Source organism: Dendrobates tinctorius, unplaced genomic scaffold, assembly GCF_039654945.1.
Source record: "Dendrobates tinctorius isolate UK_male_01 unplaced genomic scaffold, ASM3965494v1 ptg000245l, whole genome shotgun sequence".
NCBI lineage: Eukaryota > Metazoa > Chordata > Amphibia > Anura > Dendrobatidae > Dendrobates > Dendrobates tinctorius.
The window spans coordinates 9091050-9110650 of record NW_027361912.1 but is presented as its reverse complement, the minus strand read 5'-3'; the positions used below and the strand labels follow the sequence as shown (position 1 = coordinate 9110650).

The 19601-nt window shown below is 44.5% G+C and overlaps 45 non-coding genes across 45 annotated transcripts; all 45 read left to right on the top strand.

The window, feature by feature from the left end:
- Nucleotides 1-238: 238 nt before the first annotated feature.
- LOC141062791 (U4 spliceosomal RNA) lies at nucleotides 239-379 on the top strand. The gene has a single exon (XR_012224504.1). It is a non-coding gene; the product is annotated as a U4 spliceosomal RNA (small nuclear RNA).
- Nucleotides 380-664: 285 nt separating this feature from the next.
- LOC141062500 (U4 spliceosomal RNA) lies at nucleotides 665-805 on the top strand. The gene has a single exon (XR_012224261.1). It is a non-coding gene; the product is annotated as a U4 spliceosomal RNA (small nuclear RNA).
- A 281-nt stretch (nucleotides 806-1086) lies between these two features.
- Nucleotides 1087-1228, top strand: LOC141061674 (U4 spliceosomal RNA). The gene has a single exon (XR_012223513.1). It is a non-coding gene; the product is annotated as a U4 spliceosomal RNA (small nuclear RNA).
- Nucleotides 1229-1510: 282 nt separating this feature from the next.
- Nucleotides 1511-1651, top strand: LOC141061433 (U4 spliceosomal RNA). The gene has a single exon (XR_012223295.1). It is a non-coding gene; the product is annotated as a U4 spliceosomal RNA (small nuclear RNA).
- A 285-nt stretch (nucleotides 1652-1936) lies between these two features.
- On the top strand, nucleotides 1937-2077 carry LOC141061339 (U4 spliceosomal RNA). Its single transcript, XR_012223209.1, has one exon. It is a non-coding gene; the product is annotated as a U4 spliceosomal RNA (small nuclear RNA).
- Nucleotides 2078-2360: 283 nt separating this feature from the next.
- On the top strand, nucleotides 2361-2501 carry LOC141061328 (U4 spliceosomal RNA). Its single transcript, XR_012223199.1, has one exon. It is a non-coding gene; the product is annotated as a U4 spliceosomal RNA (small nuclear RNA).
- A 285-nt stretch (nucleotides 2502-2786) lies between these two features.
- On the top strand, nucleotides 2787-2927 carry LOC141061954 (U4 spliceosomal RNA). Its single transcript, XR_012223767.1, has one exon. It is a non-coding gene; the product is annotated as a U4 spliceosomal RNA (small nuclear RNA).
- Nucleotides 2928-3212: 285 nt separating this feature from the next.
- Nucleotides 3213-3353, top strand: LOC141062854 (U4 spliceosomal RNA). The gene has a single exon (XR_012224560.1). It is a non-coding gene; the product is annotated as a U4 spliceosomal RNA (small nuclear RNA).
- Nucleotides 3354-3634: 281 nt separating this feature from the next.
- LOC141061921 (U4 spliceosomal RNA) lies at nucleotides 3635-3775 on the top strand. The gene has a single exon (XR_012223736.1). It is a non-coding gene; the product is annotated as a U4 spliceosomal RNA (small nuclear RNA).
- A 283-nt stretch (nucleotides 3776-4058) lies between these two features.
- LOC141061670 (U4 spliceosomal RNA) lies at nucleotides 4059-4199 on the top strand. Its single transcript, XR_012223509.1, has one exon. It is a non-coding gene; the product is annotated as a U4 spliceosomal RNA (small nuclear RNA).
- Nucleotides 4200-4484: 285 nt separating this feature from the next.
- On the top strand, nucleotides 4485-4625 carry LOC141060910 (U4 spliceosomal RNA). Its single transcript, XR_012222821.1, has one exon. It is a non-coding gene; the product is annotated as a U4 spliceosomal RNA (small nuclear RNA).
- Nucleotides 4626-4906: 281 nt separating this feature from the next.
- Nucleotides 4907-5047, top strand: LOC141061919 (U4 spliceosomal RNA). Its single transcript, XR_012223735.1, has one exon. It is a non-coding gene; the product is annotated as a U4 spliceosomal RNA (small nuclear RNA).
- A 283-nt stretch (nucleotides 5048-5330) lies between these two features.
- On the top strand, nucleotides 5331-5471 carry LOC141062976 (U4 spliceosomal RNA). The gene has a single exon (XR_012224671.1). It is a non-coding gene; the product is annotated as a U4 spliceosomal RNA (small nuclear RNA).
- Nucleotides 5472-5753: 282 nt separating this feature from the next.
- LOC141061432 (U4 spliceosomal RNA) lies at nucleotides 5754-5894 on the top strand. The gene has a single exon (XR_012223294.1). It is a non-coding gene; the product is annotated as a U4 spliceosomal RNA (small nuclear RNA).
- A 285-nt stretch (nucleotides 5895-6179) lies between these two features.
- Nucleotides 6180-6320, top strand: LOC141061338 (U4 spliceosomal RNA). The gene has a single exon (XR_012223208.1). It is a non-coding gene; the product is annotated as a U4 spliceosomal RNA (small nuclear RNA).
- Nucleotides 6321-6603: 283 nt separating this feature from the next.
- Nucleotides 6604-6744, top strand: LOC141062819 (U4 spliceosomal RNA). The gene has a single exon (XR_012224529.1). It is a non-coding gene; the product is annotated as a U4 spliceosomal RNA (small nuclear RNA).
- Nucleotides 6745-7029: 285 nt separating this feature from the next.
- On the top strand, nucleotides 7030-7170 carry LOC141061952 (U4 spliceosomal RNA). The gene has a single exon (XR_012223765.1). It is a non-coding gene; the product is annotated as a U4 spliceosomal RNA (small nuclear RNA).
- A 285-nt stretch (nucleotides 7171-7455) lies between these two features.
- On the top strand, nucleotides 7456-7596 carry LOC141062853 (U4 spliceosomal RNA). The gene has a single exon (XR_012224559.1). It is a non-coding gene; the product is annotated as a U4 spliceosomal RNA (small nuclear RNA).
- Nucleotides 7597-7877: 281 nt separating this feature from the next.
- Nucleotides 7878-8018, top strand: LOC141061917 (U4 spliceosomal RNA). The gene has a single exon (XR_012223733.1). It is a non-coding gene; the product is annotated as a U4 spliceosomal RNA (small nuclear RNA).
- Nucleotides 8019-8301: 283 nt separating this feature from the next.
- On the top strand, nucleotides 8302-8442 carry LOC141061669 (U4 spliceosomal RNA). Its single transcript, XR_012223508.1, has one exon. It is a non-coding gene; the product is annotated as a U4 spliceosomal RNA (small nuclear RNA).
- A 285-nt stretch (nucleotides 8443-8727) lies between these two features.
- On the top strand, nucleotides 8728-8868 carry LOC141060909 (U4 spliceosomal RNA). Its single transcript, XR_012222820.1, has one exon. It is a non-coding gene; the product is annotated as a U4 spliceosomal RNA (small nuclear RNA).
- A 281-nt stretch (nucleotides 8869-9149) lies between these two features.
- LOC141061916 (U4 spliceosomal RNA) lies at nucleotides 9150-9290 on the top strand. The gene has a single exon (XR_012223732.1). It is a non-coding gene; the product is annotated as a U4 spliceosomal RNA (small nuclear RNA).
- Nucleotides 9291-9573: 283 nt separating this feature from the next.
- Nucleotides 9574-9714, top strand: LOC141062975 (U4 spliceosomal RNA). Its single transcript, XR_012224670.1, has one exon. It is a non-coding gene; the product is annotated as a U4 spliceosomal RNA (small nuclear RNA).
- A 283-nt stretch (nucleotides 9715-9997) lies between these two features.
- Nucleotides 9998-10138, top strand: LOC141062974 (U4 spliceosomal RNA). Its single transcript, XR_012224669.1, has one exon. It is a non-coding gene; the product is annotated as a U4 spliceosomal RNA (small nuclear RNA).
- A 285-nt stretch (nucleotides 10139-10423) lies between these two features.
- Nucleotides 10424-10564, top strand: LOC141061541 (U4 spliceosomal RNA). Its single transcript, XR_012223393.1, has one exon. It is a non-coding gene; the product is annotated as a U4 spliceosomal RNA (small nuclear RNA).
- Nucleotides 10565-10847: 283 nt separating this feature from the next.
- Nucleotides 10848-10988, top strand: LOC141061627 (U4 spliceosomal RNA). Its single transcript, XR_012223470.1, has one exon. It is a non-coding gene; the product is annotated as a U4 spliceosomal RNA (small nuclear RNA).
- A 285-nt stretch (nucleotides 10989-11273) lies between these two features.
- On the top strand, nucleotides 11274-11414 carry LOC141060952 (U4 spliceosomal RNA). The gene has a single exon (XR_012222859.1). It is a non-coding gene; the product is annotated as a U4 spliceosomal RNA (small nuclear RNA).
- A 281-nt stretch (nucleotides 11415-11695) lies between these two features.
- On the top strand, nucleotides 11696-11836 carry LOC141061557 (U4 spliceosomal RNA). Its single transcript, XR_012223407.1, has one exon. It is a non-coding gene; the product is annotated as a U4 spliceosomal RNA (small nuclear RNA).
- Nucleotides 11837-12119: 283 nt separating this feature from the next.
- LOC141063044 (U4 spliceosomal RNA) lies at nucleotides 12120-12260 on the top strand. Its single transcript, XR_012224732.1, has one exon. It is a non-coding gene; the product is annotated as a U4 spliceosomal RNA (small nuclear RNA).
- A 285-nt stretch (nucleotides 12261-12545) lies between these two features.
- Nucleotides 12546-12686, top strand: LOC141061384 (U4 spliceosomal RNA). Its single transcript, XR_012223250.1, has one exon. It is a non-coding gene; the product is annotated as a U4 spliceosomal RNA (small nuclear RNA).
- A 689-nt stretch (nucleotides 12687-13375) lies between these two features.
- On the top strand, nucleotides 13376-13516 carry LOC141061768 (U4 spliceosomal RNA). Its single transcript, XR_012223598.1, has one exon. It is a non-coding gene; the product is annotated as a U4 spliceosomal RNA (small nuclear RNA).
- A 281-nt stretch (nucleotides 13517-13797) lies between these two features.
- On the top strand, nucleotides 13798-13937 carry LOC141062530 (U4 spliceosomal RNA). The gene has a single exon (XR_012224288.1). It is a non-coding gene; the product is annotated as a U4 spliceosomal RNA (small nuclear RNA).
- A 283-nt stretch (nucleotides 13938-14220) lies between these two features.
- LOC141062268 (U4 spliceosomal RNA) lies at nucleotides 14221-14361 on the top strand. The gene has a single exon (XR_012224052.1). It is a non-coding gene; the product is annotated as a U4 spliceosomal RNA (small nuclear RNA).
- Nucleotides 14362-14646: 285 nt separating this feature from the next.
- LOC141061294 (U4 spliceosomal RNA) lies at nucleotides 14647-14787 on the top strand. Its single transcript, XR_012223168.1, has one exon. It is a non-coding gene; the product is annotated as a U4 spliceosomal RNA (small nuclear RNA).
- A 285-nt stretch (nucleotides 14788-15072) lies between these two features.
- LOC141061122 (U4 spliceosomal RNA) lies at nucleotides 15073-15213 on the top strand. The gene has a single exon (XR_012223014.1). It is a non-coding gene; the product is annotated as a U4 spliceosomal RNA (small nuclear RNA).
- A 285-nt stretch (nucleotides 15214-15498) lies between these two features.
- On the top strand, nucleotides 15499-15639 carry LOC141060908 (U4 spliceosomal RNA). The gene has a single exon (XR_012222819.1). It is a non-coding gene; the product is annotated as a U4 spliceosomal RNA (small nuclear RNA).
- Nucleotides 15640-15920: 281 nt separating this feature from the next.
- LOC141061915 (U4 spliceosomal RNA) lies at nucleotides 15921-16061 on the top strand. Its single transcript, XR_012223731.1, has one exon. It is a non-coding gene; the product is annotated as a U4 spliceosomal RNA (small nuclear RNA).
- Nucleotides 16062-16344: 283 nt separating this feature from the next.
- Nucleotides 16345-16485, top strand: LOC141062836 (U4 spliceosomal RNA). The gene has a single exon (XR_012224545.1). It is a non-coding gene; the product is annotated as a U4 spliceosomal RNA (small nuclear RNA).
- A 283-nt stretch (nucleotides 16486-16768) lies between these two features.
- LOC141061078 (U4 spliceosomal RNA) lies at nucleotides 16769-16909 on the top strand. The gene has a single exon (XR_012222974.1). It is a non-coding gene; the product is annotated as a U4 spliceosomal RNA (small nuclear RNA).
- A 281-nt stretch (nucleotides 16910-17190) lies between these two features.
- On the top strand, nucleotides 17191-17331 carry LOC141061767 (U4 spliceosomal RNA). The gene has a single exon (XR_012223597.1). It is a non-coding gene; the product is annotated as a U4 spliceosomal RNA (small nuclear RNA).
- A 285-nt stretch (nucleotides 17332-17616) lies between these two features.
- Nucleotides 17617-17757, top strand: LOC141061639 (U4 spliceosomal RNA). The gene has a single exon (XR_012223481.1). It is a non-coding gene; the product is annotated as a U4 spliceosomal RNA (small nuclear RNA).
- A 285-nt stretch (nucleotides 17758-18042) lies between these two features.
- LOC141061121 (U4 spliceosomal RNA) lies at nucleotides 18043-18183 on the top strand. Its single transcript, XR_012223013.1, has one exon. It is a non-coding gene; the product is annotated as a U4 spliceosomal RNA (small nuclear RNA).
- Nucleotides 18184-18468: 285 nt separating this feature from the next.
- On the top strand, nucleotides 18469-18609 carry LOC141060907 (U4 spliceosomal RNA). The gene has a single exon (XR_012222818.1). It is a non-coding gene; the product is annotated as a U4 spliceosomal RNA (small nuclear RNA).
- A 281-nt stretch (nucleotides 18610-18890) lies between these two features.
- Nucleotides 18891-19031, top strand: LOC141061914 (U4 spliceosomal RNA). Its single transcript, XR_012223730.1, has one exon. It is a non-coding gene; the product is annotated as a U4 spliceosomal RNA (small nuclear RNA).
- A 283-nt stretch (nucleotides 19032-19314) lies between these two features.
- On the top strand, nucleotides 19315-19455 carry LOC141062834 (U4 spliceosomal RNA). Its single transcript, XR_012224543.1, has one exon. It is a non-coding gene; the product is annotated as a U4 spliceosomal RNA (small nuclear RNA).
- Nucleotides 19456-19601: the final 146 nt, after the last annotated feature.

Here is a 19601-nt window from a genome sequence, read left to right as displayed (position 1 = left end):
GGAAGAAAAGCCTTGCTTCTCACAGCAATGGATTGATGTTTGTTTCTTGGAGCAGAAGGCGAGAGTGAGGCAATCTGCCTGTAATTGCCAAAAATTACATCTTTCCTGAGCCCTCAGAATGTGGAAGCCCAGGATGCCTGGAAGCTTTGTGGGAGGGCTAGTGAGAATTTGTAACTCACCGTAGCTTAAAAAAGCTCTGCTTTGGAAGCAGGAAGGCATTGATCACAACAGTTCTTTCAACTTTGCGCTGTGGCAATATCGTAGCCCATGAGGTTTAACCGAGGCGTGATTATTGCTAATTGAAAACTTTTCCCAATACCCCGCCATGATGACTTGAAATACAGTCAGCTTTGGCAATTTTTGTTGGTCTCTCAGGAGACTTAATCCATTGTATGCAAATAACAGAGTCTTAGCTCCTCCCAGCATGGAAGAAAAGCCTAGCTTCTCACAGCAATGGATTGATGTTTGTTGCCTGAAGCAGATGGAGAGAGTGAGGCAGTCTGCCTGTAATTGCCTAAAATTTCATCTTAACTGAGCCCTTAGAATGTGGAAGCTCAGGATGCTTGGAAGCAGTGTGGGAGGGCTAGTGAGAATTTGTAACTCACCGTAGCTTAAACAAGCTCTGCTTTGGAAGAGGGAAGGCATTGGTCACAACAGTTCTTTCAACTTTGCGCAGTGACAATATCGTAGCCCATGAGGTTTAACCGAGGCGTGATTATTGTTAATTGAAAACTTTTCGCATTACCCCACCATGATGACTTGAAATATAGTTAGCGTTGGCAATTATTGTTGGTCTCTCAGGAGACTTAATTTGTGGTATGCAAATGACAGTCTTAGGTCCTCCCAGTGTGGAAGAAAAGCCTTGCTTCTCACAGCAATGGATTGATGTTTGTTTCTTGGAGTAGAAGGCGAGAGTGAGGCAATCTGCCTGTAATTGCCAAAAATTACATCTTAACTGAGCCCTTAGAATGTGGAAGCCCAGGATGCCTGGAATCAGCGTGGAGGGCTATTGGTGATATGGAACTCACCATGGCTTAAAAAGTTCTGCCTTGGAAGCGGTTAGACCTTGGTCACTTCTGTTCTTTCATCTTTGCGCTGTGGCAATATCGTAGCCCATGAGGTTTAACCGAGGCGTGATTATTGCTGATTGAAAACTTTTCCCAATACCCTGCCATGATGACTTGAAATACAGTCAGCTTTGGCAATTTTTTGTTGGTCTCTCAGGAGACTTAATCCATGGTGTGCAAATGACAGTATTAGCTCCTCCCAGTGTGGAAGAAAAGCCTTGCTTCTCACAGCAATGGATTGATGTTTGTTTCTTGGAGCAGAAGGCGAGAGTGAGGCTATCTGCCAGTAATTGCTAAAAATTTCATCTTTCCTGATCCCGCAGAACGTGGAAGCCCAGGATGCCTGGAAGCAGCGTGGAGGGCTAGTGGTGATTTGGAACTCACCATGGCTTAAACAAGTTCTGCCTTGGAAGCAGGAAGCCCTTGGTCACTTCTGTTCCTTAATCTTTGCGCTGTGGCAATATCGTAGCCCATGAGGTTTAACCGAGGCGTGATTATTGCTGATTGAAAATTTTTCCCAATACCCCGCCATGATGACTTGAAATACAGTCAGCTTTTGCAATTTTTGTTGGTCTCTCAGGAGACTTAATCCATTGTATGCAAATAACAGAGTCTTAGCTCCTCCCAGCATGGAAGAAAAGCCTTGCTTCTCACAGCAAGGGATTGATGTTTGTTTCCTGGAGCAGAAGGAGAGAGTAAGTCAATCTGTCTGTAATTGCCAAAAATTTCATCTTAACTGAGCCCTCAGAATGTAGAAGCCCAGGATGACTGGAAGCAGTGTGGGAGGGCTAGTGAGAATTTGTAACTCACCGTAGCTTAAACAAGCTCTGATTTGGAAGCGGGAAGGCATTGGTCACAACAGTTCTTTCAACTTTGTGCAGTGACAATATCGTAGCCCATGAGGTTTAACTGAGGCGTGATTATTGCTAATTGAAAACTTTTCCCAATCCCCCGCCATGATGACTTGAAATACAGTCAGCTTTGGCAATTTTTGTTGGTCTCTCAGGAGACTTAAACTATGGTATGCAAATGGCAGTCTTAGGTCCTCCCAGTGTGGAAGCAAAGCCTTGCTTCTCACAGCAATGGATTGATGTTTGTTTCTTGGAGCAGTAGGCGAGAGTGAGGCAATCTGCCTGTAATTGCCAAAAATTACATCTTTCCTGAGCCCTCAGAATGTGGAAGCCCAGGATGCCTGGAAGCAGTGTGGGAGGGCTAGTGAGAATTTGTAACTCACCGTAGCTTAAACAAGCTCTGCTTTGAAAGCAGGAAGGCATTGGTCACAACAGTTCTTTCAACTTTGCGCAGTGGCAATATCGTAGCCCATGAGGTTTAACCGAGGCGTGATTATTGCTAATTGAAAACTTTTCCCAATACCCCGCCGTGATGACTTGAAATACAGTCAGCTTTGACAATTTTTGTTGGTCTCTCAGGAGACTTAATCTATGGTATGCAAATAACAGAGTCTTAGCTCCTCCCAGCGTGGAAGAATAGCCTTGCTTCTCACAGCAATGGATTGATGTTTGTTGCTTGGAGCAGAAGGAGAGAGTGAGGCAATCTGCCTGTAATTGCCAAAAATTTCATCTTAACTGAGCCCTTAGAATGTGGAAGCTCAGAATGCCTGGAAGCAGTGTGGGAGGGCTAGTGAGAATTTGTAACTCACCATAGCTTAAACAAGCTCTGCTTTGGACGCAGGAAGGCATTGGTCACAACAGTTCTTTCAACTTTGCGCAGTGGCAATATCGTAGCCTATGAGTTTTAACCGAGGCGTGATTATTGCTAATTGAAAACTTTTCCCAATACCCCGCCATGATGATTTGAAATACAGTCTGCTTTGGCAATTTTTGTTGGTCTCTCAGGAGACTTAATCCATTGTATGCAAATAACAGAGTCTTAGCTCCTTCCAGCGTGGAAGAAAAGCCTTGCTTCTCACAGCAATGGATTGATGTTTGTTGCCTGGAGCAGAAGGAGAGAGTGAGGCAATCTGCCTGTAATTGCCAAAAATTTCATCTTAACTGAGCCCTTAGAATGTGGAAGCTCAGAATGCCTGGAAGCAGTGTGGGAGGGCTAGTGAGAATTTGTAACTCACCATAGCTTAAACAAGCTCTGCTTTGGAAGCAGGAAGGCATTGGTCACAACAGTTCTTTCAACTTTGCGCAGTGGCAATATCGTAGCCTATGAGGTTTAACCGAGGCGTGATTATTGCTAATTGAAAACTTTTCCCAATACCCCGCCATGATGATTTGAAATACAGTCAGCTTTGGCAATTTTTGTTGGTCTCTCAGGAGACTTAATCTATGGTATGTAAATGACAGTCTTAGGTTCTCCCAGTGTGGAAGAAAAGCCTTGCTTCTCACAGCGATGGATTGATGTTTGTTTCTTGGAGCAGAAGGCGAGAGTGAGGCAATCTGCCTGTAATTGCCAAAAATTACATCTTAACTGAACCCTTAGAATGTGTAAGCCAAGGATGCCTGGAAGCAGCGTGGAGGGCTAGTGGTGATTTGTAACTCACCATGGCTTAAAATGTTCTGCCCTGGAAGCGGGAAGCCCTTGGTCACTTCTGTTCTTTCATCTTTGCGCTGTGGCAATATTGTTGCCCATGAGGTTTATCCAAGGCGTGATTATTGCTAATTGAAAACTTTTCCCAATACCCCGCCATAATGACTTGGAATACAGTCAGCTTTGGCAATTTTTGTTGGTCTCTCAGGAGACTTAATTCATGGAATGCAAATGACAGTCTTAGCTTCTCCCAGTGTGGAAGAAAAGCCTTGCTTCTCACAGCAATGGATTGATGTTTGTTTCTTGGAGCAGAAGGCGAGAGTGAGGCAATCTGCCTGTAATTGCCAAAAATTACATCTTTCCTGAGCCCTCAGAATGTGGAAGCCCAGGATGCCTGGAAGCAGTGTGGGAGGGCTAGTGAGAATTTGTAACTCACCGTAGCTTAAACAAGCTCTGCTTTGGAAGCAGGAAGGCATTGGTCACAACAGTTCTTTCAACTTTGCGCAGTGGCAAGATCATAGTCCATGAGGTTTAACCGAGGCGTGATTATTGCTAATTGTAAACTTTTCCCAATGCCCCGCCATGATGACTTGAAATACAGTCAGCTTTGGCAATTTTTGTTGGTCTCTCAGGAGACTTAATCCATTGTATGCAAATAACAGAGTCTTAGCTCCTCCCAGCGTGGAAGAAAAGCCTTGCTTCTCACAGCAATGGATTGATGTTTGTTGCCTGGAGCAGAAGGAGATAGTGAGGCAATCTGCCTGTAATTGCCAAAAATTTCATCTTAACTGAGCCCTTAGAATGTGGAAGCTCAGAATGCCTGGAAGCAGTGTGGGAGGGCTAGTGAGAATTTGTAACTCACCATAGCTTAAACAAGCTCTGCTTTGGAAGCAGGAAGGCATTGGTCACAACAGTTCTTTCAACTTTGCGCAGTGGCAATATCGTAGCCTATGAGGTTTAACCGAGGCGTGATTATTGCTAATTGAAAACTTTTCCCAATACCCCACCATGATGACTTGAAATACAGTCAGCTTTGGCAATTTTTGTTGGTCTCTCAGGAGACTTAATCTATGGTATGTAAATGACAGTCTTAGGTTCTCCCAGTGTGGAAGAAAAGCCTTGCTTCTCACAGCAATGGATTGATGTTTGTTTCTTGGAGCAGAAGGCGAGAGTGAGGCAATCTGCCTGTAATTGCCAAAAATTACATCTTAACTGAACCCTTAGAATGTGTAAGCCAAGGATGCCTGGAAGCAGCGTGGAGGGCTAGTGGTGATTTGTAACTCACCATGGCTTAAAATGTTCTGCCCTGGAAGCGGGAAGCCCTTGGTCACTTCTGTTCTTTCATCTTTGCGCTGTGGCAATATTGTTGCCCATGAGGTTTATCCAAGGCGTGATTATTGCTAATTGAAAACTTTTCCCAATACCCCGCCATAATGACTTGGAATACAGTCAGCTTTGGCAATTTTTGTTGGTCTCTCAGGAGACTTAATCTATGGTATGCAAATGACAGTCTTAGGTCCTCCCAGTGTGGAAGAAAAGCCTTGCTTCTCACAGCAATGGATTGATGTTTGTTTCTTGGAGCAGAAGGCGAGAGTGAGGCAATCTGCCTGTAATTGCCAAAAATTACATCTTTCCTGAGCCCTCAGAATGTGGAAGCCCTGGATGCCTGGAAGCAGTGTGGGAGGGCTAGTGAGAATTTGTAACTCACCGTAGCTTAAACAAGCTCTGCTTTGGAAGCAGGAAGGCATTGGTCACAACAGTTTCTTCAACTTTGCGCAGTGGCAATATCGTAGCCCATGAGGTTTAACCGAGGCGGGATTATTGCTAGTTGAAAACTTTTCCCAATACCCCGCCATGATGACTTGAAATACAGTCAGCTTTGGCAATTTTTGTTGGTCTCTCAGGAGACTTAATCCATGGTGTGCAAATGACAGTATTAGCTCCTCCCAGTGTGGAAGAAAAGCCTTGCTTCTCACAGCAATGGATTGATGTTTGTTTCTTGGAGCAGAAGGCGAGAGTGAGGCTATCTGCCAGTAATTGCTAAAAATTTCATCTTTCCTGATCCCGCAGAACGTGGAAGCCCAGGATGCCTGGAAGCAGCGTGGAGGGCTAGTGGTGATTTGGAACTCACCATGGCTTAAACAAGTTCTGCCTTGGAAGCAGGAAGCCCTTGGTCACTTCTGTTCCTTAATCTTTGCGCTGTGGCAATATCGTAGCCCATGAGGTTTAACCGAGGCGTGATTATTGCTGATTGAAAATTTTTCCCAATACCCCGCCATGATGACTTGAAATACAGTCAGCTTTTGCAATTTTTGTTGGTCTCTCAGGAGACTTAATCCATTGTATGCAAATAACAGAGTCTTAGCTCCTCCCAGCATGGAAGAAAAGCCTTGCTTCTCACAGCAAGGGATTGATGTTTGTTTCCTGGAGCAGAAGGAGAGAGTAAGGCAATCTGTCTGTAATTGCCAAAAATTTCATCTTAACTGAGCCCTCAGAATGTAGAAGCCCAGGATGACTGGAAGCAGTGTGGGAGGGCTAGTGAGAATTTGTAACTCACCGTAGCTTAAACAAGCTCTGATTTGGAAGCGGGAAGGCATTGGTCACAACAGTTCTTTCAACTTTGTGCAGTGACAATATCGTAGCCCATGAGGTTTAACTGAGGCGTGATTATTGCTAATTGAAAACTTTTCCCAATCCCCCGCCATGATGACTTGAAATACAGTCAGCTTTGGCAATTTTTGTTGGTCTCTCAGGAGACTTAAACTATGGTATGCAAATGGCAGTCTTAGGTCCTCCCAGTGTGGAAGCAAAGCCTTGCTTCTCACAGCAATGGATTGATGTTTGTTTCTTGGAGCAGTAGGCGAGAGTGAGGCAATCTGCCTGTAATTGCCAAAAATTACATTTTTCCTGAGCCCTCAGAATGTGGAAGCCCAGGATGCCTGGAAGCAGTGTGGGAGGGCTAGTGAGAATTTGTAACTCACCGTAGCTTAAACAAGCTCTGCTTTGAAAGCAGGAAGGCATTGGTCACAACAGTTCTTTCAACTTTGCGCAGTGGCAATATCGTAGCCCATGAGGTTTAACCGAGGCGTGATTATTGCTAATTGAAAACTTTTCCCAATACCCCGCCGTGATGACTTGAAATACAGTCAGCTTTGGCAATTTTTGTTGGTCTCTCAGGAGACTTAATCTATGGTATGCAAATAACAGAGTCTTAGCTCCTCCCAGCGTGCAAGAATAGCCTTGCTTCTCACAGCAATGGATTGATGTTTGTTGCTTGGAGCAGAAGGAGAGAGTGAGGCAATCTGCCTGTAATTGCCAAAAATTTCATCTTAACTGAGCCCTTAGAATGTGGAAGCTCAGAATGCCTGGAAGCAGTGTGGGAGGGCTAGTGAGAATTTGTAACTCACCATAGCTTAAACAAGCTCTGCTTTGGACGCAGGAAGGCATTGGTCACAACAGTTCTTTCAACTTTGCGCAGTGGCAATATCGTAGCCTATGAGTTTTAACCGAGGCGTGATTATTGCTAATTGAAAACTTTTCCCAATACCCCGCCATGATGATTTGAAATACAGTCTGCTTTGGCAATTTTTGTTGGTCTCTCAGGAGACTTAATCCATTGTATGCAAATAACAGAGTCTTAGCTCCTTCCAGCGTGGAAGAAAAGCCTTGCTTCTCACAGCAATGGATTGATGTTTGTTGCCTGGAGCAGAAGGAGAGAGTGAGGCAATCTGCCTGTAATTGCCAAAAATTTCATCTTAACTGAGCCCTTAGAATGTGGAAGCTCAGAATGCCTGGAAGCAGTGTGGGAGGGCTAGTGAGAATTTGTAACTCACCATAGCTTAAACAAGCTCTGCTTTGGAAGCAGGAAGGCATTGGTCACAACAGTTCTTTCAACTTTGCGCAGTGGCAATATCGTAGCCTATGAGGTTTAACCGAGGCGTGATTATTGCTAATTGAAAACTTTTCCCAATACCCCGCCATGATGATTTGAAATACAGTCAGCTTTGGCAATTTTTGTTGGTCTCTCAGGAGACTTAATCTATGGTATGTAAATGACAGTCTTAGGTTCTCCCAGTGTGGAAGAAAAGCCTTGCTTCTCACAGCGATGGATTGATGTTTGTTTCTTGGAGCAGAAGGCGAGAGTGAGGCAATCTGCCTGTAATTGCCAAAAATTACATCTTAACTGAACCCTTAGAATGTGTAAGCCAAGGATGCCTGGAAGCAGCGTGGAGGGCTAGTGGTGATTTGTAACTCACCATGGCTTAAAATGTTCTGCCCTGGAAGCGGGAAGCCCTTGGTCACTTCTGTTCTTTCATCTTTGCGCTGTGGCAATATTGTTGCCCATGAGGTTTATCCAAGGCGTGATTATTGCTAATTGAAAACTTTTCCCAATACCCCGCCATAATGACTTGGAATACAGTCAGCTTTGGCAATTTTTGTTGGTCTCTCAGGAGACTTAATTCATGGAATGCAAATGACAGTCTTAGCTTCTCCCAGTGTGGAAGAAAAGCCTTGCTTCTCACAGCAATGGATTGATGTTTGTTTCTTGGAGCAGAAGGCGAGAGTGAGGCAATCTGCCTGTAATTGCCAAAAATTACATCTTTCCTGAGCCCTCAGAATGTGGAAGCCCAGGATGCCTGGAAGCAGTGTGGGAGGGCTAGTGAGAATTTGTAACTCACCGTAGCTTAAACAAGCTCTGCTTTGGAAGCAGGAAGGCATTGGTCACAACAGTTCTTTCAACTTTGCGCAGTGGCAAGATCATAGTCCATGAGGTTTAACCGAGGCGTGATTATTGCTAATTGTAAACTTTTCCCAATGCCCCGCCATGATGACTTGAAATACAGTCAGCTTTGGCAATTTTTGTTGGTCTCTCAGGAGACTTAATCCATTGTATGCAAATAACAGAGTCTTAGCTCCTCCCAGCGTGGAAGAAAAGCCTTGCTTCTCACAGCAATGGATTGATGTTTGTTGCCTGGAGCAGAAGGAGATAGTGAGGCAATCTGCCTGTAATTGCCAAAAATTTCATCTTAACTGAGCCCTTAGAATGTGGAAGCTCAGAATGCCTGGAAGCAGTGTGGGAGGGCTAGTGAGAATTTGTAACTCACCATAGCTTAAACAAGCTCTGCTTTGGAAGCAGGAAGGCATTGGTCACAACAGTTCTTTCAACTTTGCGCAGTGGCAATATCGTAGCCTATGAGGTTTAACCGAGGCGTGATTATTGCTAATTGAAAACTTTTCCCAATACCCCACCATGATGACTTGAAATACAGTCAGCTTTGGCAATTTTTGTTGGTCTCTCAGGAGACTTAATCTATGGTATGTAAATGACAGTCTTAGGTTCTCCCAGTGTGGAAGAAATGCCTTGCTTCTCACAGCAATGGATTGATGTTTGTTTCTTGGAGCAGAAGGCGAGAGTGAGGCAATCTGCCTGTAATTGCCAAAAATTACATCTTAACTGAACCCTTAGAATGTGTAAGCCAAGGATGCCTGGAAGCAGCGTGGAGGGCTAGTGGTGATTTGTAACTCACCATGGCTTAAAATGTTCTGCCCTGGAAGCGGGAAGCCCTTGGTCACTTCTGTTCTTTCATCTTTGCGCTGTGGCAATATTGTTGCCCATGAGGTTTATCCAAGGCGTGATTATTGCTAATTGAAAACTTTTCCCAATACCCCGCCATAATGACTTGGAATACAGTCAGCTTTGGCAATTTTTGTTGGTCTCTCAGGAGACTTAATCTATGGTATGCAAATGACAGTCTTAGGTCCTCCCAGTGTGGAAGAAAAGCCTTGCTTCTCACAGCAATGGATTGATGTTTGTTTCTTGGAGCAGAAGGCGAGAGTGAGGCAATCTGCCTGTAATTGCCAAAAATTACATCTTTCCTGAGCCCTCAGAATGTGGAAGCCCTGGATGCCTGGAAGCAGTGTGGGAGGGCTAGTGAGAATTTGTAACTCACCGTAGCTTAAACAAGCTCTGCTTTGGAAGCAGGAAGGCATTGGTCACAACAGTTTCTTCAACTTTGCGCAGTGGCAATATCGTAGCCCATGAGGTTTAACCGAGGCGGGATTATTGCTAGTTGAAAACTTTTCCCAATACCCCGCCATGATGACTTGAAATACAGTCAGCTTTGGCAATTTTTGTTGGTCTCTCAGGAGACTTAATCTATGGTATGTAAATGACAGTCTTAGGTCCTCCCAGTGTGGAAGAAAAGCCTTGCTTCTCACAGCAATGGATTGATGTTTGTTTCTTGGAGCAGAAGGCGAGAGTGAGGCAATCTGCCTGTAATTGCCAAAAATTACATCTTTCCTGAGCCCTCAGAATGTGGAAGCCCAGGATGCCTGGAAGCAGTGTGGGAGGCGTAGTGAGAATTTGTAACTCACCGTAGCTTAAACAAGCTCTGCTTTGGAAGCAGGAAGGCATTGGTCACAACAGTTTTTTCAACTTTGCGCAGTGGCAATATCGTAGCCCATGAGGTTTAACCGAGGCGGGATTATTGCTAGTTGAAAACTTTTCCCAATACCCCGCCATGATGACTTGAAATACAGTCAGCTTTGGCAATTTTTGTTGGTCTCTCAGGAGACTTAATCCATTGTATGCAAATAACAGAGTCTTACCTCCACCCAGCGTGGAAGAAAAGCCTAGATTCTCACAACAATGGATTGATGTTTGTTGCCTGAAGCAGAAGGAAAGAGTGAGGCAATCTGCCTGTAATGGCCAAAAATTTCATCTTAACTGAGCCCTTAGAATGTGGAAGCTCAGGATGCCTGGAAGCAGTGTGGAAGGGCTATTGAGAATTTGTAACTCACCGTAGCTTAAACAAGCTCTGATTTGGAAGCGGGAAGGCATTGGTCACAACAGTTCTTTCAACTTTGCGCAGTGACAATATCGTAGCCCATGAGGTTTAACCGAGGCGTGATTATTGCTAATTGAAAACTTTTCCCAATACCCCGCCATGATGACTTGAAATACAGTCAGCTTTGGCAATCTTTGTTGGTCTTTCAGGAGACTTAATCTATGGTATGCAAATGACAGTCTTAGGTCCTCCCAGTGTGGAAGAAAAGCCTTGCTTCTCACAGCAATGGATTGATGTTTGTTTCTTGGAGCAGAAGGAGAGAGTGAGGCAATCTGCCTGTAATGGCCAAAAATTTCATCTTAACTGAGCTCTTAGAATGTGGAAGCTCAGGATGCCTGGAAGCAGTGTGGAAGGGCTATTGAGAATTTGTAACTCACCGTAGCTTAAACAAGCTCTGATTTGGAGGCGGGAAGGCATTGGTCACAACAGTTCTTTCAACTTTGTGCAGTGACAATATCGTAGCCCACGAGGTTTAACCGAGGCGTGATTATTGCTAATTGAAAACTTTTTCCAATACCCCGCCATGATGACTTGAAATACAGTCACCTTTGGCAATTTTTGTTGGTCTCTCAGGAGACTTAATCTATGATATGCAAATAACAGAGTTTTAGCTCCTCCCAGCGTGGAAGAATAGCCTTGCTTCTCACAGCAATGGATTGATGTTTGTTGCCTGGAGCAGAAGGAGAGAGTGAGGCAATCTGCCTGTAATTGCCAAAAATTTCATCTTAACTGAGCCCTTAGAATGTGGAAGCTCAGAATGCCTGGAAGCAGTGTGGGAGGGCTAGTGAAAATTTGTAACTCACCATAGCTTTAACAAGCTCTGCTTTGGAAGCAGGAAGGCATTGGTCACAACAGTTCTTTCAACTTTGCGCAGTGGCAATATCGTAGCCTATGAGGTTTCACCGAGGCGTGATTATTGCTAATTGAAAACTTTTCCCAATACCCCACCATGATGACTTGAAATACAGTCAGCTTTGGCAATTTTTGTTGGTCTCTCAGGAGACTTAATCTATGTTATGTAAATGACAGTCTTAGGTTCTCCCAGTGTGGAAGAAAAGCCTTGCTTCTCACAGCAATGGATTGAAGTTTGTTTCTTGGAGCAGAAGGCGAGAGTGAGGCAATCTGCCTGTAATTGCCAAAAATTACATCTTAACTGAACCCTTAGAATGTGTAAGCCAAGGATGCCTGGAAGCAGCGTGGAGGGCTAGTGGTGATTTGTAACTCACCATGGCTTAAAATGTTCTGCCCTGGAATCGGGAAGCCCTTGGTCACTTCTGTTCTTTCATCTTTGCGCAGTGGCAATATTGTTGCCCATGAGGTATATCCAAGGCGTGATTATTGCTAATTGAAAACTTTTCCCAATACCCCGCCATGATGACTTGGAATACAGTCAGCTTTGGCAATTTTTGTTGGTCTCTCAGGAGACTTAATTCATGGAATGCAAATGACAGTCTTAGCTTCTCCCAGTGTGGAAGAAAAGCCTTGCTTCTCACAGCAATGGATTGATGTTTGTTTCTTGGAGCAGAAGGCGAGAGTGAGGCAATCTGCCTGTAATTGCCAAAAATTACATCTTTCCTGAGCCCTCAGAATGTGGAAGCCCAGGATGCCTGGAAGCAGTGTGGGAGGGCTAGTGAGAATTTGTAACTCACCGTAGCTTAAACAAGCTCTGCTTTGAAAGCAGGAAGGCATTGGTCACAACAGTTCTTTCAACTTTGCGCAGTGGCAATATCGTAGCCCATGAGGTTTAACCGAGGTGTGATTATTGCTAATTGAAAACTTTTCCCAATACCCCGCCATGATGACTTGAAATACAGTCAGCTTTGGCAATTTTTGTTGGTCTCTCAGGAGACTTAATCTATGGTATGCAAATAACAGAGTCTTAGCTCCTCCCAGCATGGAAGAATAGCCTTGCTTCTCACAGCAATGGATTGATGTTTGTTGCCTGAAGCAGAAGGAGAGAGTGAGGCAATCTGCCTGTAATTGCCAAAAATTTCATCTTAACTGAGCCCTTAGAATGTGGAAGCTCAGAATGCCTGGAAGCAGTGTGGGAGGGCTAGTGAGAATTTGTAACTCACCATAGCTTAAACAAGCTCTGCTTTGGAAGCAGGAAGGCATTGGTCACAACAGTTCTTTCAACTTTGCGCAGTGGCAATATCGTAGCCTATGAGGTTTAACCGAGGCGTGATTATTGCTAATTGAAAACTTTTCCCAATACACCATCATGATGACTTGAAATACAGTCAGCTTTGGCAATTTTTGTTGGTCTCTCAGGAGACTTAATCTATGGTATGTAAATGACAGTCTAAAGGCCCTTTTACATTTAGCGATGCACCAGCGATTCAACCAGCGATCCGACCCGGTCAGGATCGCTGGTGCATCGCTAAATGATCGCTAGTGAGCTTTCATACAGAATGATCTCACAGCGATGCAGCAGCGACGCAGCGGACGATACTTACCTTTCACACACAGCGATCCTGGCGTCCTCCCGCCCGCCTCCACACATCGCTGGACGTCACAGCAGGAAGCCCAGCAGGAAGCGCCCGACGAGAAATGGAGCCGGACATTCTCGCGCGATCAGCGATGAGCAGCGGGGGAGCCGGTCGGAGGTAAGTATCACACATAGCGATATCGCTAGCAATATCGCTATAACGTCACAAAACCAGTGACGTTTTAGCGATATTGCTAGCGATATTGCTTAGTGTAAAACCCCTTTAGGTCCTCCCAGTGTGGAAGAAAAGCCTTGCTTCTCACAGCAATGGATTGATGTTTGTTTCTTGGAGCAGAAGGCGAGAGTGAGGCAATCTGCCTGTAATTGCCAAAAATTACATCTTAACTGAACCCTTAGAATGTGTAAGCCAAGGATGCCTGGAAGCAGCGTGGAGGGCTAGTGGTGATTTGTAACTCACCATGGCTTAAAATGTTCTGCCCTGGAAGCGGGAAGCCCTTGGTCACTTCTGTTCTTTCATCTTTGCGCTGTGGCAATATTGTTGCCCATGAGGTTTATCCAAGGCGTGATTATTGCTTATTGAAAACTTTTCCCAATACCCCGCCATGATGACTTGAAATACAGTCAGCTTTGGCAATTTTTGTTGGTCTCTCAGGAGACTTAATCCATGGTATGCAAATGACAGTCTTAGCTCCTGCCAGCGTGGAAGAAAAGCCTTGCTTCTCACAGCAGTGGATTGATGTGTGTTTCCTGGAGCAGAAGGAGAGAGTGAGGCAATCTGCCTGTAATTGCCAAAAATTGTTTTTCCTGATCCCTTAGCATGTGGAAGCCCAGCATGTCTGGAAGCAGCGTGGGAGGGCTAGTGGTGATTTGGAACTCACCATAGCTTAAACAAGTTCTGCCTTGGAAGCGGGAAGCCCTTGATCACTTCTGTTCCTTCATCTTTGCGATGTGGCAATATCGTAGCCTATGAGGTTTAACCGAGGCTTATCATTGCTAATTGAAAATTTTTCCCAATACCCCGCCATGATGACGTGAAATACAGTCAGCTTTGGCAATTTTTGTTGGTCTCTCAGGAGACTTAATTCATGGAATGCAAATGACAGTCTTAGCTTCTCCCAGTGTGGAAGAAAAGCCTTGCTTCTCACAGCAATGGATTGATGTTTGTTTCTTGGAGCATAAGGCGAGAGTGAGGCAATCTGCCTGTAATTGCCAAAAATTACATCTTTCCTGAGCCCTCAGAATGTGGAAGCCCAGGATGCCTGGAAGCAGTGTGGGAGGGCTAGTGAGAATTTGTAACTCACCGTAGCTTAAACAAGTTCTGCTTTGAAAGCAGGAAGGCATTGGTCATAACATTTCTTTCAACTTTGCGCAGTGGCAATATCGTAGCCCATGAGGTTTAACCGAGGCGCGATTATTGCTAATTGAAAACTTTTCCCAATACCCCGCCATGATGACTTGAAATACAGTCAGCTTTGGCAATTTTTGTTGGTCTCTCAGGAGACTAAATCTATGGTATGCAAATAACAGAGTCTTAGCTCCTCCTAGCGTGGAAGTATAGCCTTGCTTCTCACAGCAATGGATTGATGTTTGTTGCCTAGAGCAGAAGGAGAGAGTGAGGCAATCTGCCTGTAATTGCCAAAAATTTCATCTTAACTGATCCCTTAGAATGTGGAAGCTCAGAATGCCTGGAAGCAGTGTGGGAGGGCTAGTGAGAATTTGTAACTCACCATAGCTTAAACAAGCTCTGCTTTGGATGCAGGAAGGCATTGGTCACAACAGTTCTTTCAACTTTGCGCAGTGGCAATATCGTAGCCTATGAGGTTTAACCGAGGCGTGATTATTGCTAATTGAAAACTTTTCCCAATACCCCGCCATGATGACTTGAAATACAGTCAGCTTTGGCAATTTTTGTTGGTCTCTCAGGAGACTTAATCCATTGTATGCAAATAACAGAGTCTTAGCTCCTCCCAGCGTGGAAGAAAAGCCTTGCTTCTCACAGCTATGGATTGATGTTTGTTTCTTGGAGCAGAAGGCGAGAGTGAGGCAATCTGCCTGTAATTGCCAAAAATTTCATCTTAACTGAGCCCTTAGAATGTGGAAGCTCAGAATGCCTGGAAGCAGTGTGGGAGGGCTAGTGAGAATTTGTAACTCACCGTAGCTTAAACAAGCTCTGCTTTGGAAGCAGGAAGGCATTGGTCACAACAGTTCTTTCAACTTTGCGCAGTGGCAAGATCATAGTCCATGAGGTTTAACCGAGGCGTGATTATTGCTAATTGAAAACTTTTCCCAATACCCCGCCATGATGACTTGAAATACAGTCAGCTTTGGCAATTTTTGTTGGTCTCTCAGGAGACTTAATCCATTGTATGCAAATAACAGAGTCTTAGCTCCTCCCAGCGTGGAAGAAAAGCCTTGCTTCTCACAGCAATGGATTGATGTTTGTTGCCTGGAGCAGAAGGAGATAGTGAGGCAATCTGCCTGTAATTGCCAAAAATTTCATCTTAACTGAGCCCTTAGAATGTGGAAGCTCAGAATGCCTGGAAGCAGTGTGGGAGGGCTAGTGAGAATTTGTAACTCACCATAGCTTAAACAAGCTCTGCTTTGGAAGCAGGAAGGCATTGGTCACAACAGTTCTTTCAACTTTGCGCAGTGGCAATATCGTAGCCTATGAGGTTTAACCGAGGCGTGATTATTGCTAATTGAAAACTTTTCCCAATACCCCACCATGATGACTTGAAATACAGTCAGCTTTGGCAATTTTTGTTGGTCTCTCAGGAGACTTAATCTATGGTATGTAAATGACAGTCTTAGGTTCTCCCAGTGTGGAAGAAAAGCCTTGCTTCTCACAGCAATGGATTGATGTTTGTTTCTTGGAGCAGAAGGCGAGAGTGAGGCAATCTGCCTGTAATTGCCAAAAATTACATCTTAACTGAACCCTTACAATGTGTAAGCCAAGGATGCCTGGAAGCAGCGTGGAGGGCTAGTGGTGATTTGTAACTCACCATGGCTTAAAATGTTCTGCCCTGGAAGCGGGAAGCCCTTGGTCACTTCTGTTCTTTCATCTTTGCGCTGTGGCAATATTGTTGCCCATGAGGTTTATCCAAGGCGTGATTATTGCTAATTGAAAACTTTTCCCAATACCCCGCCATAATGACTTGGAATACAGTCAGCTTTGGCAATTTTTGTTGGTCTCTCAGGAGACTTAATTCATGGAATGCAAATGACAGTCTTAGGTCCTCCCAGTGTGGAAGAAAAGCCTTGCTTCTCACAGCAATGGATTGATGTTTGTTTCTTGGAGCAGAAGGAGAGAGTGAGGCAATCTGCCTGTAATGGCCAAAAATTTCATCTTAACTGAGCCCTTAGAATGTGGAAGCTTAGGATGCCTGGAAGCAGTGTGGAAGGGCTATTGAGAATTTGTAACTCACCGTAGCTTAAACAAGCTCTGATTTGGAAGCGGGAAGGCATTGGTCACAACAGTTCTTTCAACTTTGTGCAGTGACAATATCATAGCCCATGAGGTTTAACCGAGGCGTGATTATTGCTAATTGAAAACTTTTCCCAATACCCCGCCATGATGACTTGTAATACAGTCAGCTTTGGCAATTTTTGTTGGTCTCTCAGGAGACTTAATCTATGGTATGCAAATGACAGTCTTAGGTCCTCCCAGTGTGGAAGAAAAGCCTTGCTTCTCACAGCAATGGATTGATGTTTGTTTCTTGGAGCAGAAGGCGAGAGTGAGGCAATCTGCCTGTAATTGCCAAAAATTACATCTTTCCTGAGCCCTCAGAATGTGGAAGCCCAGGATGCCTGGAAGCAGTGTGGGAGGGCTAGTGAGAATTTGTAACTCACCGTAGCTTAAACAAGCTCTGCTTTGGAAGCAGGAAGGCATTGGTCACAACAATTTCTTCAACTTTGCGCAGTGGCAATATTGTAGCCCATGAGGTTTAACCGAGGCGGGATTATTGCTAGTTGAAAACTTTTCCCAATACCCCGCCATGATGACTTGAAATACAGTCAGCTTTGGCAATTTTTGTTGGTCTCTCAGGAGACTTAATCTATGGTAGGTAAATGACAGTCTTAGGTCCTCCCAGTGTGGAAGAAAAGCCTTGCTTCTCACAGCAATGGATTGATGTTTGTTTCTTGGAGCAGAAGGCGAGAGTGAGGCAATCTGCCTGTAATTGCCAAAAATTACATCTTAACAGAACCCTTAGAATGTGTAAGCCAAGGATGCCTGGAAGCAGCGTGGAGGGCTAGTGGTGATTTGTAACTCACCATGGCTTAAAATGTTCTGCCCTGGAAGCGGGAAGCCCTTGGTCACTTCTGTTCTTTCATCTTTGCGCTGTGGCAATATTGTTGCCCATGAGGTTTATCCAAGGCGTGATTATTGCTTATTGAAAACTTTTCCCAATACCCCGCCATGATGACTTGAAATACAGTCAGCTTTGGCAATTTTTGTTGGTCTCTCAGGAGACTTAATCTATGGTATGCAAATAACAGAGTCTTAGCTCCTCCCAGCGTGGAAGTATAGCCTTGCTTCTCACAGCAATGGATTGATGTTTGTTGCCTGGAGCAGAAGGAGAGAGTGAGGCAATCTGCCTGTAATTGCCAAAAATTTCATCTTAACTGATCCCTTAGAATGTGGAAGCTCAGAATGCCTGGAAGCAGTGTGGGAGGGCTAGTGAGAATTTGTAACTCACCATAGCTTAAACAAGCTCTGCTTTGGATGCAGGAAGGCATTGGCCACAACAGTTCTTTCAACTTTGCGCAGTGGCAATATCGTAGCCTATGAGGTTTAACCGAGGAGTGATTATTGCTAATTGAAAACTTTTCCCAATACCCCGCCATGATGACTTGAAATACAGTAAGCTTTGGCAATTTTTGTTGGTCTCTCAGGAGACTTAATCCATTGTATGCAAATAACAGAGTCTTAGCTCCTCCCAGCGTGGAAGAAAAGCCTTGCTTCTCACAGCTATGGATTGATGTTTGTTTCTTGGAGCAGAAGGCGAGAGTGAGGCAATCTGCCTGTAATTGCCAAAAATTTCATCTTAACTGAGCCCTTAGAATGTGGAAGCTCAGAATGCCTGGAAGCAGTGTGGGAGGGCTAGTGAGAATTTGTAACTCACCGTAGCTTAAACAAGCTCTGCTTTGGAAGCAGGAAGGCATTGGTCACAACAGTTCTTTCAACTTTGCGCAGTGGCAAGATCATAGTCCATGAGGTTTAACCGAGGCGTGATTATTGCTAATTGAAAACTTTTCCCAATACCCCGCCATGATGACTTGAAATACAGTCAGCTTTGGCAATTTTTGTTGGTCTCTCAGGAGACTTAATCCATTGTATGCAAATAACAGAGTCTTAGCTCCTCCCAGCGTGGAAGAAAAGCCTTGCTTCTCACAGCAATGGATTGATGTTTGTTGCCTGGAGCAGAAGGAGATAGTGAGGCAATCTGCCTGTAATTGCCAAAAATTTCATCTTAACTGAGCCCTTAGAATGTGGAAGCTCAGAATGCCTGGAAGCAGTGTGGGAGGGCTAGTGAGAATTTGTAAATCACCATAGCTTAAACAAGCTCTGCTTTGGAAGCAGGAAGGCATTGGTCACAACAGTTCTTTCAACTTTGCGCAGTGGCAATATCGTAGCCTATGAGGTTTAACCGAGGCGTGATTATTGCTAATTGAAAACTTTTCCCAATACCCCACCATGATGACTTGAAATACAGTCAGCTTTGGCAATTTTTGTTGGTCTCTCAGGAGACTTAATCTATGGTATGTAAATGACAGTCTTAGTTTCTCCCAGTGTGGAAGAAAAGCCTTGCTTCTCACAGCAATGGATTGATGTTTGTTTCTTGGAGCAGAAGGCGAGAGTGAGGCAATCTGCCTGTAATTGCCAAAAATTACATCTTAACTGAACCCTTAGAATGTGTAAGCCAAGGATGCCTGGAAGCAGCGTGGAGGGCTAGTGGTGATTTGTAACTCACCATGGCTTAAAATGTTCTGCCCTGGAAGCGGGAAGCCCTTGGTCACTTCTGTTCTTTCATCTTTGCGCTGTGGCAATATTGTTGCCCATGAGGTTTATCCAAGGCGTGATTATTGCTAATTGAAAACTTTTCCCAATACCCCGCCATAATGACTTGGAATACAGTCAGCTTTGGCAATTTTTGTTGGTCTCTCAGGAGACTTAATTCATGGAATGCAAATGACAGTCTTAGGTCCTCCCAGTGTGGAAGAAAAGCCTTGCTTCTCACAGCAATGGATTGATGTTTGTTTCTTGGAGCAGAAGGAGAGAGTGAGGCAATCTGCCTGTAATGGCCAAAAATTTCATCTTAACTGAGCCCTTAGAATGTGGAAGCTCAGGATGCCTGGAAGCAGTGTGGAAGGGCTATTGAGAATTTGTAACTCACCGTAGCTTAAACAAGCTCTGATTTGGAAGCGGGAAGGCATTGGTCACAACAGTTCTTTCAACTTTGTGCAGTGACAATATCATAGCCCATGAGGTTTAACCGAGGCGTGATTATTGCTAATTGAAAACTTTTCCCAATACCCCGCCATGATGACTTGTAATACAGTCAGCTTTGGCAATTTTTGTTGGTCTCTCAGGAGACTTAATCTATGGTATGCAAATGACAGTCTTAGGTCCTCCCAGTGTGGAAGAAAAGCCTTGCTTCTCACAGCAATGGATTGATGTTTGTTTCTTGGAGCAGAAGGCGAGAGTGAGGCAATCTGCCTGTAATTGCCAAAAATTACATC